The 13,260-nt window shown below is 44.5% G+C and overlaps 1 long non-coding RNA gene across 1 annotated transcript in view; it reads left to right on the forward strand.

Annotated features, from left to right (window-relative positions):
• Positions 1-2,530: 2,530 nt before the first annotated feature.
• Positions 2,531-13,260, forward strand: part of LOC128854666 (uncharacterized) — an 80,025-nt gene continuing 69,295 nt past the window's right edge. The window contains exon 1 of the long non-coding RNA XR_008453616.1: positions 2,531-3,244. This is a non-coding gene — a long non-coding RNA (uncharacterized LOC128854666). The remainder of the gene's footprint in view (positions 3,245-13,260) is intronic.

Below are 13,260 nucleotides of genomic sequence, written 5' to 3' on the forward strand. Positions count from 1 at the left end.
CCCCACAGCTCTGCAGGTGTTACACAGCAAGCTGGCTCCGTACACTGCTGTCTGCAGCAATAAGATTCTTCCACAGCGTGAGCAGCTTGCTCCACCGTGCTGGAAGATGCTGAAAGAGATCTGGAAGGTGCTGCTTTGCTGCCCCTTTCTCGGGGAGTTTCTTGCTTCAATGTATGGCCTTTGGTGCTTGCTGAGTTCCCACAGGTGCAGACATGGACAGTTGTTATTAAAATCTAGTGGGAATGTGTTAGTTTTGTAACCCGAAGCTGAAAAGCTCCAACAAACATCATTATCGGTTGTGAATACTCACAAATCCCAGTTCAGGTGCACTAAACCAGAAAGGATGGGGAAGAGAAAGGTTGAATTTCTCCTGGGCTTTGAGATTTTAAGGTATACTTAAATTATGTTTTCAGTTGTTTCTCTGAAGATGTAGAGGTTATCATCAAGCTGAAAGAGACCAGATTTATATTAGATATGAGGAAGAAATTAGATGAGGTCTTAGGAAGAAATGTTTCCCTGTGAGGGTGGGGAGGCTTTGGCCCAGGGTGCCCCGAGCAGTGGTGGCTGCCCCATCCCTGCAGGGGTTCAAGGCCAGGTTGGATGGGGCTTGGAGCCCCTGAGCCAGTGGGAGGTGTCCCTGCCCATGGCAGGGGGATGGAATTGGATGGGCTTTGAGGTGCCTTCTGACCCAAACCATTCTGTGATTCTAAGATCATTTGTATAAAAGAAAAGGCGGGGGGGGGACACTTCGTTACACACTTTGCCTAATGCTTCCTTAGGCACCAAAGCCTGGCTGTATTGAGCTGGCAAGGCAGCTGCTGCATTTTAGGAGATCGCAGGAAGCAAACAAGAATAGCACAGTGGCCTTTGCCCCCAGGTAGTTCAGGATGCCTTCAGAGTGTCTGCAACCGGGGCTGAAACTGTATGGCAATGTAGAAACTTCCTCTCAGGGGTCCATTTCTGATCCGTTTATTTATCTTTTGTCCTTTTCTAAAAGTGCACCATTGAAGTTTATTTTCTTCCACAAAGAAATATCACATTAGGAAGAAAAATTTGCAAAAGCAGTTGATCAATCTGCGGGTTAACAGTGAGGGTCGAAGACCTTACCCTTATTGTAAACGCTGGCCTAGAGCGTACCCTGTTTAGTCTTCTCCTGGTATGTGGCACTGGTGAGGCTGCACCTTACGTCCTGAGTTCAGTTTTGGGCTCCTCACTTCGAGAAAGACATTGAGGGGCTGAAGCATATCCAGAGAAGGGAATGGAGCTTGAAAAGGGTCTGGAGAACAAGTATTATGAGGAGCAGCTGAGGGACCCGAGACTGTTTAGTCCGGATAAGAGAAGGCTGAGGGGAGACCTCGTTGGTCTCTGCAGCTCTCAGAAAAGAGGTTGTGGTGAGGTGGGTGCTGGGCTCTGCTCCCAAGTGACAAGTGATAGGTTGGAAAGAGCCCGCTGGATCATCGAGTCCAACCATTCCTAACACTCCCTTAAACCATGTCCCTCAGCACTTCATCCACCTGTTCCTTAAACACCTCCAGGGAAGGCAACTCGACCCCCTCCCTGGGCAGCCTCTGCCAGTGCCCAATGACTCTTTCTGTGAAGAATTTTTTTTCTGATATCCAACCTGACCCTCCCCTGGCGGAGCTTCAGGCCATTCCCTCTTGTCCTGTCCTCTGTCCCTTGGGAGAAGAGCCCAGCTCCCTCCTCTCCACAACCTCCTTTCAGGCAGTTGTAGAGAGCAATAAGGTCTCCCCTCAGCCTCCTCTTCTCCAGGCTAAACAACCCCAGCTCTCTCAGCTGCTCCTCGTCAGACTTGTTCTCCAGCCCCTCACCAGCTTCGTTGCTCTTCTCTGGACACGCTCCAGAGCCTCAACATCCTTCTTGTGGTGAGGGGCCCAGAACTGAACACAGTATTCGAGGTGCGGTCTCACCAGTGCCGAGTACAGAGGGAGAATAACCTCCCTGGTCCTTTTCCTCCGTGATCCTCATGATGATGACAACTGGGAACTTGTGACTTCTGGCAACAGAAACTTTCATTTTTACTGTGCAGGTGGTCAAATACTAGGAGAGGTTGCCCAGAGAGGTTTTGTGGTGTCTCCATCCTTGGAGATACTTAACACCCTGTCAACCAAGATCATGTGTACCCAGCTGTAGCTGGTACTGCATTGAGCAGGGGTTGGACGAGACAATCTCCAGTGGAGCCTTCCAACCTCAGCAGCTGGATGTGATTCCGTGAAGCTGGTCACCCTGTTGTTGCAGAGTTCTGTGTTCTTAGCTACTTAAAGATGGGTCAGGGTTCTTTTATGCGTCATATTTAGTGGTTTAGATTATCAGAGTCAGGTTGCCCTGCTATGCTTAAAGAGTACAGGGATTGAGGGGAAAGGAAATAATTTTTATCAGCTTAATGTCAGTAATAAACTTCCTCTGATTTTTTTCTTGCTGGAGGTGGGGGCTTAGTTTGAAATAAAGGATGCTTTTCAATTGTGAGTAGTGCTCGTCTTTTGTGGATTTTGTTTTTTATACAGATTACAAAGAAGGAAGGACAGAAGGAAGAAAGAAATGCATCTGGGTTTATATCCAATTGGATTACTGTCAACCACATCCAGCTGAGAGGGGAGAAGACAGACGTATTGATGGTCACTGAAATGAGATGGAACAAAAGAAGACAACCTGAGCAGGGAAGAAAAGGTTCCCTTTTAAAATGGTTGAGCTTTGATGGTGCATTATTCTGGTCTTTCAGAACTCCCTGCATACCCTGTATGCCAAATAATCCCCCCTCCTTTTCTTTTCTATTTTCCTCAAGGACTTTCATTATTATTATTATTTTAATCAGAATTCAACTGTACTGCTTTCTTCTCAGCTGTCCTTCATCACCAGTAAAGTGGCACATTTTTAGACCTTTATGACCTGCAAAAGCCTGCTGCTCTCCCCCTTTTTATGATCTGGAAGATGTGAAGCACTGGAACCTAGGGGTTTTCACTTGTGCTGAAGAAAAGACCTCTTAGTTACTTCCATTTCTCTGTTGTGTTACATTTTCTGTATATACTTTGCCTTTTGGATATTTTTTCTGCCATTGTACAGTCTGAGCTCCTCTATTACAATGAAAACATATTTTTTCTTCCCTACAGTGGCTCAATGAGTCACCAGCCACACCAAAGCTTGACTATGAGCTACCTAAGTGCAAAAGGAGATGGGTCCAGCTTGCAACGAGATGCCTGAGGGACTTTCATACAGCTCAAGCCTGCAGGTATGGTTAAATCATTTCGGTCCAGGCATTCACAAGTATTTTGGTACCTAATTTCTATCGTGGTGTCAGGAAGCAGTTGGCTAAAGTTAAACACATTTAGGATCTGTCAGACATCCTTCCTTGGTTTGCTGTAGACATCTTCCAATATACTGTACTTTCTGGAGTGAGCAACAGCTTTGATTCTTCTATCCATCATATTTCTCTCTGTCCATCTGCGAAACAACAACCCATTCCATTGCAATGAAAACACGTCTCCAAAACAATCTCTAACCACTTAGTTACAGGCTTAATTTTAGCCACGCTCTAATGTTCTTTTGGTTTGAGTAGATCTTGAGCACACATCAAATTCAATAATGGTCTAAGTTGGCCTACTGTGGTTTTTAACTGTTGGCCGGTCATTACTCTTTGCCTTGATTTACCTAATTTTGTGTAACAGGGAAATTGATGCCTTCCTTTCTGATTAAGGCTTAGCATTTTATTTATGGGAGCCTCTCAACTGAAAGGTGCTGTGCAGAAGTATAAAGTATTATTATTATTTCTCTAAAGCATGTTGTCCATAACTCATGGCAAATATAGTTTATGAAACATGTTAGCTATGCAGTTTTCATTTTTCATCCTTATTTATTAATGCCTTTTCAGAGCACTTTAGATAAGTATTTGGAAACCTAGTTATAGGAAAGTCCTATTTTGCACATTTCACTTTAACTGGGAAGAACATTGTTTTCTGATTTTAATCATAAAAATGAAATGCTCCTAATAGAGCGGAGAAACCCAATTTCCTCAAGAAGCATTTGCAGGCTGATCTGGCTCAGATATTCCTGCGATCACAGGAGAGTAATATCTTGGGCATGAGAAAATGTTCTGCAGGATACCTGAAACAAATAGAGCTGTACCGGACAATTATGCGTTTAGCATCGTTGACTTTCAACGAGATGGCTAAGATAGTCTTTATATGTCTATTGTCAATTATTAACCTTCACAGCTACAGTGCTTTTTAATCCTGAGTGTAGGGTGTGCATCAGATTGGGTATGCACAGCGAAGGAAGGATGAAAATTGCACCATCTAGAGCACTGTAGCACCTACAAGGTTTCACGATGACTCTGTTGAGTCAATTCAGTATTTGCAACTTGCTCTTTACCTCCTCTTCCTCCTCCTAATTGTTACCCACGTGAGCAGTCTGGCAACTCAGAGGGGTCAGTGCCTTTGAGGGGCAGAGCTTACTGATGAACACAGCCCACAGCAGTGTGACGAAGCTCTTGCATTTCAGTCCTTTGTTAGGTCTGCTCCTAAAAACAAGATAAGCACTGCTGGTGCAGTGGAGTTATCAGCCTGGATTTACAGTGCAGCAGGACTGCTGAGACCAGAATTTATTCTCCATCACTTTGGAACCATCAGCTGGTGGAGGCAAGCAGTGCTCATAACGAAGAATACCGATTCCTCATTTTCTCCTGGGTTGAACTCTTTTGTTCTGTTTAGTGTCTGTCATTCCTGGCCTCATATTGTATCATTTGTGCCGCATCCTCAGTTGGCATTGTCCCACACAAGTCAGTGTAGCTACGCTGATTTGCACTAGCAGTGCTCTAGGCTCTTCGTATATAAAAATATCCCATGAGTTGAAGCAATGCTGTTTAACAGAGGGCACCAGAGCATCAGCTTCTCATGTGTTTCTTATGGCGTTAGACTGAAATTTGACGATGGCATTTGTTACATTTCTTTGACCTATTCTCTGACCATTATATCCATACCTTGCTACTGCATTAACTCACAGGAAGGCTGCGGAGGGGCTCTTGATTGGGAAGTACAGGGACAGGACGAGGAGGAATGTGTTTATGCTCAAAGAGGGGAGATTGAGATGAGATCTTAGGAAGAAACGTTTTGCTGTGAGGGTGGGGAGGCCCTGGCCCAGGTTGCCCAAAGCAGTGGTGGCTGCCCCATCCCTGGAGGGGTTCCAGGCCAGGTTGGATGGGGCTTGGAGCCCCTGATCCAGTGGGAGGTGTCCCTGCCCATGGCAGTGAGGTGGGACTGGATGGGCTTTGAGGTCCCTTCCAACTCAAACTATTTCATGATTCTATAATTCTATGTCAAATTAACATTCTCCATCTCGCACGCATTAGCACTGAGTTACATTCAGCTAGAAAATACGTCTTTCTCAGGGCTGGATATGTAAGAATTACCACACTGCTTCACAGTAATAGTTTATGGTGATGCGCTTGGTGTTTTTTATATCCTGTCAGGGAAAAAGAAGCTGCAGGAGGAAGCGTGACTCAGCCTTTTGTGTAAGCTGTCAAGTGACAGAAAGCAGAAATAATGTGAGGAATGTGCCAGAACCACAGCCTGTCCCACCAAGCAGGACGTCCTGGACACTGTATGACATACTTTAAGTCCCTCCTGACCCCACGGTTCTCTCTCAAGTGCCACTGCTCAGTGACACGGAATTTGGGTCTATCCAATATGATAAGAGAATCGAATTTAGCATTTTCAGTAATCCCTAGGGTAGAATATTCCACGATCACTGTCCCAACCTCCTTTCCCTGGGAACACCGCTGTAAACATCTGCCTTTTTGAAGGGTCCTAGTGCTGCCCTACCCTTTCTATCTCTCTGGAACCCATCTTTCCAGTGGTTGGGCTGGTATGAAAAAGGAGCATCAACATGGAATTGAAAAAACAAAAGTCACATAAAAGGATTATTTTACAGGAAAAGTGAGGTTCCAAAGGGCAGGAGGGAACAGCCCATGATGGAACAGAAACAAGCACCAAAATCACAATCCTGAACATTTTGATGATGTGCAGCTTCCTTTTCCTTGAGCCTTTGCTGCTTTACAAACAGAAGATAAATATTTACTGTGTTAGATGCACAAAATTTGACTACACTGAGTGCTACTTTCAGACAAATTTCATCTTCTCAATATCATACTCCAACAAGATACCACTCCATATTTGAACATCCACTTGCTCCATTAGCTCCTGCACTTGCATAGCAGGGAAACTGAACGCGATTTTGGTGAATAAAGCAGAAGACGTATTCCAGTATAGGTAGAAATTCTAATACCCTGCAGTGACAAAGCGCTGTTTTTTTTAATCTCACAGTTCTTTATGATATATTGAAATAATCCAGTTTTTCATGAACGATACCCAGGAACATACAGATCTAATAATCATAATTGGTAATAATGATTTTGTCGGAAGAATGTGTTAAGACTGATCAATAAGAAATGCTCATGGTAGACAGCGTGCAAACAAACCAGTAGTCAATTGCATCTTAAAGGGTTATGACCTAAGGATAAAAATGACTGTAACAGATCCAAAAGTAGAATCTAAAAATAGGAAAAAAAGGTCTGAAACTAGAGCCAGATGGACCCTGCCCAGTATCCTGCAGTGAGGCTTCTGGAAAGGAATAAAAACCCACAGTATTGGCAACTTACAAAGTGCAGCTGCTTCCAAATATTTGGGAAGAGAGGTGACTTCTTGGGCTTGATAGCACAAAATCCCCCAAACAGAACACTGAGGCATCCAAACCCATAGTGAATTCATTAGTAATAAACCTTATAGAGAATGGTTCAGAACACACATGAAGGAATTGGACTTTTCCAAGGTCAGAAAAGAAAACAGAACTATAACCTCCAGGAAAGCTGGGGAGGGGCTCTTTGTCAGGGAGTGTAGTGATACGATGAAGGGGAATGATTTGAAGCTGAAAGAGGGAAGACTGAGATGAGATCTTGGGAAGAAATGTTTTGCCGTGAGGGTGGGGAGGCCCTGGAACAGGTTGCCCAGCGAACTCATGCCTGGCCCCTCCTTGGAGGTGTTCAAGGCCAGGATGGATGGGACTTGAAGTGACCAGATCCGGTGGGAGATGTCCCTGCCCATGGCAGGGAGGTTGGAACTGGATAGGTTTTGAGGTCCGTTCCAATCCAAAGCATTCTGTGAGTCTATGAAAAGAGAGTGATTCTAGGTGATTGGAAAGGATATCAGTGGAAAGCTTTCCCAAGAAATTAGATAGTTATACAGGTAAACCATTCACTTCAGAACAAACAAAAGGGACAAATGCAGTCAAGCTGAGATGAATTCAAGAGGTCCCACAGTGCCTACAAACTTGTCTTCCTTCCCAGAAAAAAAAAATCACAGGTGGAAAACCTTCCCCAGCTCTAATTGAAGGTCAAAGGCTCCTAAAGTCACTTACACGTTTTTGAAAGCACTGCCTGAAGTGCTTTCTGTTTACTTCTGATCCCATAATGCAACTTCCAGCCCTCACGTAAGCTTCCTAATCCTTGAGCAGTTACAGCTACAAGTTGCCAATATAATTTTATATTTGATCCCCCTGCTTCAAAAATGTGCTGCTCTGCAACTCCAAATGAACTCTGTTAGCACTGACCATGAAATCACTTGCTGTGATTTGTTTGCATATATATTGAAAAATCAAGTGATGTTTGTTCAGATTTGTGAAGAAGAGGTGGGGGCAGAAAAAGGAAAAAAAATCTCAGTTGCCTACAACTTACAAACTGAACAACCTGCGGCTTAACGCTGCAGGGGATCTTGTGCTTTCTCCATGCCTTGTATCCGTCTGTGGTTCTCATTGCAGTACCTGGGAAAGCAAGGTTAACTTTCATAGAATGGTTTGGGCTGGAAGGGACCTTAAAGCCCACCCAGTTCCAACCCCCTGTGCCATGGTGAGGGACACCTCCCACTGGCGCATCCACCACTTCTCTGGGTAACCTGTGCCAGTGCCTCAGCACCCTCATCATGAAGGATTTCTTCCTAATGTCCAATCTAAATCTTCCCCGTTCCAATTTAAAGCTATTCCCTCTTATCCTATCACTACATGCCCGTGTAAAATGTCCCTCCCCAGCTTTCCTGGAGCCCCTTTCAGTGCTGGAAGTGGCTCTAAGGTCTCCCCTCAGCCTTCTCTTCTCTCTCAGCCTGTCCTCTTATGGGAAGTGCTCCAACCTTTGGATTGTCTTCGTGGCCGACAACTTAATCATGACTTTTTAAGATCTCTTAGATATTGTTTAATAAGTTAGATTTTGTTTTTAATCTTTGCCAGTGTTCAAAGAATATTAAAATGGGATGAGTTCTAGGTGTTTTATAGAAGGAATTATTTACTGTACCGTGATGACATGCATTAAATGTTAACAGACAAGATCTTGCAAGATTTACTGCAGGAATCTCACTGCTTCTCCATTTTGAGCTATTGAGTAAAAATGAGAATTATTGCTAGGTATGATGAACAGCAACAGTATCTCGTGATAAGTTTGGCCATAACTCAACATTTACTGCAGGTCACTACTGCAATGATAATGCAGGGAAATTAATCTCTGGCCCTGGTTAAATGAATGCAAGCATGAAAAGACTGGCACAAAGGTGCCTCGCACTCACATGAGGATGAGCCATTAATAAAGGTATTTAAAGGGAGATTCTATAGTCAGTAAATGCAGTGAACATTATCTTTAGTTCAGATATGGGCAGAAGGTGTAGACCTTAACTCATGACCAATACCCCAATGGTTTAACCCAAGAAAATTGACATGATCATGGAGAGGATGGAGAAGACTCCAAAGTCAAACGAAGTCGTGTCTCTGTATGAAGTACAGAAAACCTATAAAATCCTGTAGTAAATCCCTGCACTGAGCAATGCTCAATTTAGATGGTGAAGCCAATGCGGTAGATGAGGGGGGATATTACACTTATTAAGAGGTGGGGAATTACTCTTGAGCATTCAGTTTGATGAATCATAGAGTCACAGAATGGTTTGAGTTGGAAGGGACCTTAAAGCCCATTCAGTTCCAACAGCAGGACAACGGCAGGCCCACAGCACCAAGCCTGACGATATTCAAGGACCATTTGGCCAACAGCCTCAGCCCCACGGTGTCAGTGTTGGGGTTGTCGTCTGCAGGGATGGACTCGATGATACTTGTGGGTCCCTTCCAACTCAGGACATTCTAGGGTTCTATGACTTTATATGCTCATCTCCTCTATTTTCTCTGTTCATTTTTTTTCTTCGTTCTTTAAGGTTTGTAGTGTTTCTGAATGAGCAGAAAAATCAACCAGGGCATCACTTCATCTTTTTCTTTTCTTTCTGAAACAGAAATTAGCATGCTTTTCCCTGGTTTCCAGGCAGGCATTCCGTCACTTGAAATTTGTTTTGAAAGAAATTGTTCTGGGGATCATGTATAACGAGGTTCACAAACACGCCCGTCTTCTGCAAGCCAACAAACCATGGTACAGTGATTGGCATGTAATCAGTTACCGACTACACATTTTTTATCAGCAAAGGGTGCATGAGAAGGTGCCTTAGGAATGTGCTTGTTCAACTGAGACAGGTTTTATGTACCGTGAAAATTCTAAGCTAGATTTTTCAGGAGAGGGTGAAGGAGAAAGAGAAAGAAACGGTCAGTAGTTCTTTTTATATTCTTCAGGTATAGCACTAAATACCAACTGTGAAATGTCAAGAAGAGAACTTGGCCGTGTAATGAACTGTTGTTCGTGGAGAGAAGTTGTTTAATTTGAGGCTCTGCCACAGAGTAAATACAGGACTGGGAGTAAATCTGGATGGTTTTTGGTCTCATTTCTTTATCTACAGAAGACAAATAGTGACTGGTTTGAGGGTGTTATGGGTGCATGTTGTGTGGAGCAAGGATTGCCTATTATTTCATGGATGACTCAGCTTCCTCAACAGGAAGCTGAAAAAACAGGTGAATTGAGCCATCTGGAAGTGTCTCCAACGTTTATGCAGCCACTCGAACACCCATCCCACTAGGGTCAGTGCCGGGAACTTCCCAACCTTCTTAAGCAGCTGCACGATGGTTATGAAATCATAGAATCCTAGAATGTCCTGAGTTGGAAGGGACCCACAAGGATCATCGTGTCCAACTCCTGCCCCCACACAGGACAACCCCAACATTCACAGTGTGTGTCTGAGAGCATCCTCTAAATGGTTCTGGAAAATATTGTCAGATTTGGCGCTGTGACTGCTTCCCTGGAGCTGTTCCAGTGCTCCACTATCCTCTGGAGGAAGAACCTTTTCTTCATACCCAACCTAACCCTCAGTCTCCTCTTCTCCAGGCTGAACAGACCAAGTGACTTCAGCTGCTCCTCTCTAAACCCTTCACCAACTTCATGGCCTCCTCTGGAATGTTTACTATTGTTACTAATGTTACTAATGCTGCAGTAGGGAAAAACCATTATAGTTTTTTTTTTTTCCAAAGTAAATATAAATGTAAATAGTTAATCAAAGTTTATAACATCTCAGATATCTAAGGAATTAGGAAGTTTTCCTTATTCCAAATATATTCTATGAGATGTGTCTTATTTAAAGTCTTTGATAAATTTAGCAAGAAGGAACTGTGCCTAAAATGATGTTCTTCTTTTTTCCTTTACATCAAGAAGCACAAATATAACTGTAGCTGCTTATAGGTGATCAAATATAGTAATAATTAATGTTTAAGTGCTAATACACATTTATAGACAGTCATTATGTATGTCTGTTCCTGAAAGAGGGGAACAAAGTGTGGGAGGGAGTACAGCTGATGGAAGTCTGAGTAGCCTGATTGATTTTACAGGAGCTGCACAGGCTCATAGAACCATAAAATCACAAAATGCTTTGGGTTGGAAGAAACATTAAAGCCCATCCAGTTCCAAACCCCTCTATGGTGGGCAGGGACACCTCCCACTGGATGAGGGGCTCCAAGCCCCATCCAACCTGGCCTTGAACCCCTCCAGGGATGGGGCAGCCACCACTGCTCTGGGCAACCTGGGCCAGGGCCTCCCCACCATCACAGGGAAAAAGTTCACGCTGACTGCGATGTGCCCTGCTGGAGAAAGTGCTTATGTTTTTAGAAATACCATCTGGTTGTGAATAGCCAATCAGAGGGGTAAGAGCTGGATTTGGGCAAATATTGAGCGCTGTTTAGCTGCCACTGGTAGATATGCACAGCAGAGGCGTGATTGCAAGCGTTGGAGCAAATGTTTTTGACCTTATGGAAGTTAAGAAATACTTGAAAACTTTTCTGATTCAGTCCAGAAGAAATTAAAATCTTGATTTATCTGATGTTGCGTATTCCCTCTGAAGTTCAGGGTCCTTATTGATCACTTCAGACAGGCAGTCTGGCCTGCTGAGCTCTTGTCTGAGTGCAGTTCTGGGTCTTCCCTACATCTACACCAGCTGGTGGATGGCTGTTAGGCAGTCAATTCGCATTTTCATTTAAAGTCTGTGAACTCACTCATTTGAGGTTTCTGTTCCCCAAGGAGCTTTGTTGGTTTGGCTTTACCAGTTTCATAAGGACCTCTTGCCCAGAACAGGGGCTTTCAGTGAATCAACTGATGGAGAGGAGTGGAAATCTGAGCTGTACCCTTGGCTTCATCACACTGCTCATTGCAACTTCACCTGAGCCTCTCCATCCCCCTTTGAGTCCTATCAGGTGTGGAGAATCCTGTTTCATGCCATTGAGCTGTTTTATTTATTGAGCTTTCTGGACTAGGGATCATCTCTGAGTTTGTGCACTGAGATTCCTAACACCAGTAAAGCAATGACTTGACAGGAAAAGCAGCCTGGAGTTTCCAAGTCCTCAAAATGAATCATAGAATCATAGAATCACCAGGTTGGAAAGGACCCATTGGATCATCGAGTCCAACCATTCCTAACACTCCCTAAACCATGTCCCTCAGCACTTCATCCACCCGTTCCTTAAACACCTCCAGGGAAGGCGACTCAACCACCTCCCTGGGCAGCTGTTCCAGTGCCCAATGACTCTTTCCATGAAGAATTTTTTTCTGATATCCAGCCTGAACCTCCCCTGGTGGAGCTTCAGCCCATTCCCCCTTGTCCTGTCCCTTGTCACTTGGGAGAAGAGCCCAGCTCCCTCCTCTCCACAACCTCCTTTCAGGTAGTTGTAGAGAGTAATAAGGTCTCCCCTCAGCCTCCTCTTCTCCAGGCTAAACAACCCCAGCTCTCTCAGCCGCTCCTCGTCAGACGTTCTCCAGCCCCTCACCAGCTTTGTTGCTCTTCTCTGGACACACTCCAGAGCCTCAACATCCTTCTTGTGGTGAGGGGCCCAGAACTGAACACAGTATTCGAGGTGCGGTCTCACCAGTGCCGAGTACAGAGGGAGAATCCCTTCCCTGGACCCGCTGGTCACACCGTTTCTGAAGGTATAAAAGCCATAAGATCTTTTTCCACGTCCCATGGAAAGTGGCAGCAGTGACTGACACCATTGCTGTAACACAGTCTCTCTGCGCACAAACAATTGGGGTGAACGATGTATAGTAGGAGAGCAGAGGCGGCTCGTGTGACTCAGGGCAGGGAGCAAGTGGGGTCAGCTCCAAAGCAAGCCCAGGGGGGTGATATTCCAGCGTTACAGCCAGCACGCCTTGCCTTGTAAAGGGCAAGCTGAGGGCAGGGTGGTTGGACTGCACTTTGAACAAATTGCCAGACAGTAAAAGGCTCTGAGATGGAAAGCTGGATTTCAGGCATCTTCGTACAGACAGACACTCATGTTCTCTTTAATGGGCTTCTCTAGACTACCCGTCTCATAAAGATCACATGTGAAACATCTTCTTCAGCTTACTACTTTATTTTCTGCCAGTGGTACTCATTTTTCCCGGCACCAAGTCTTACCTGAGAGTTATCTGAATTGCTGTATATTGCAGCTATAAAGCAGTTGCCTCTCTGGATGTTCCCATGGTAAAAGGGACCCAATCCTGCAAGCAGAACCTCTCTTTCTCCATCATTGGAGGGTTCACATCACTGCATTCTGCTGGGCCGTCAGCAGTAATTCGCTGAGAACAGAGACAGCTGAGCACACAATGAAGAAACCTTAAGGGACTCAAAGTGATGAATGCACAAGAAAACATGAGGTAGTTATGCATCTGGAACCCGAGAAACTGTTAATATATTTGAAACAAGATGGGTGGCCTCAAGTAACAGGTATGTAAAGGCAGCTTGGAAATGCTGTACAGCATCATATGAATACTTTAAGAGCTCTTCAGAGCGTAGTCAGTGTGACAGGGCTTCTTGGAGATCTTTT

The sequence above is a fragment of the Cuculus canorus genome, chromosome 26 (assembly GCF_017976375.1).
Source record: "Cuculus canorus isolate bCucCan1 chromosome 26, bCucCan1.pri, whole genome shotgun sequence".
In the NCBI taxonomy this organism is placed as follows: domain Eukaryota; kingdom Metazoa; phylum Chordata; class Aves; order Cuculiformes; family Cuculidae; genus Cuculus; species Cuculus canorus.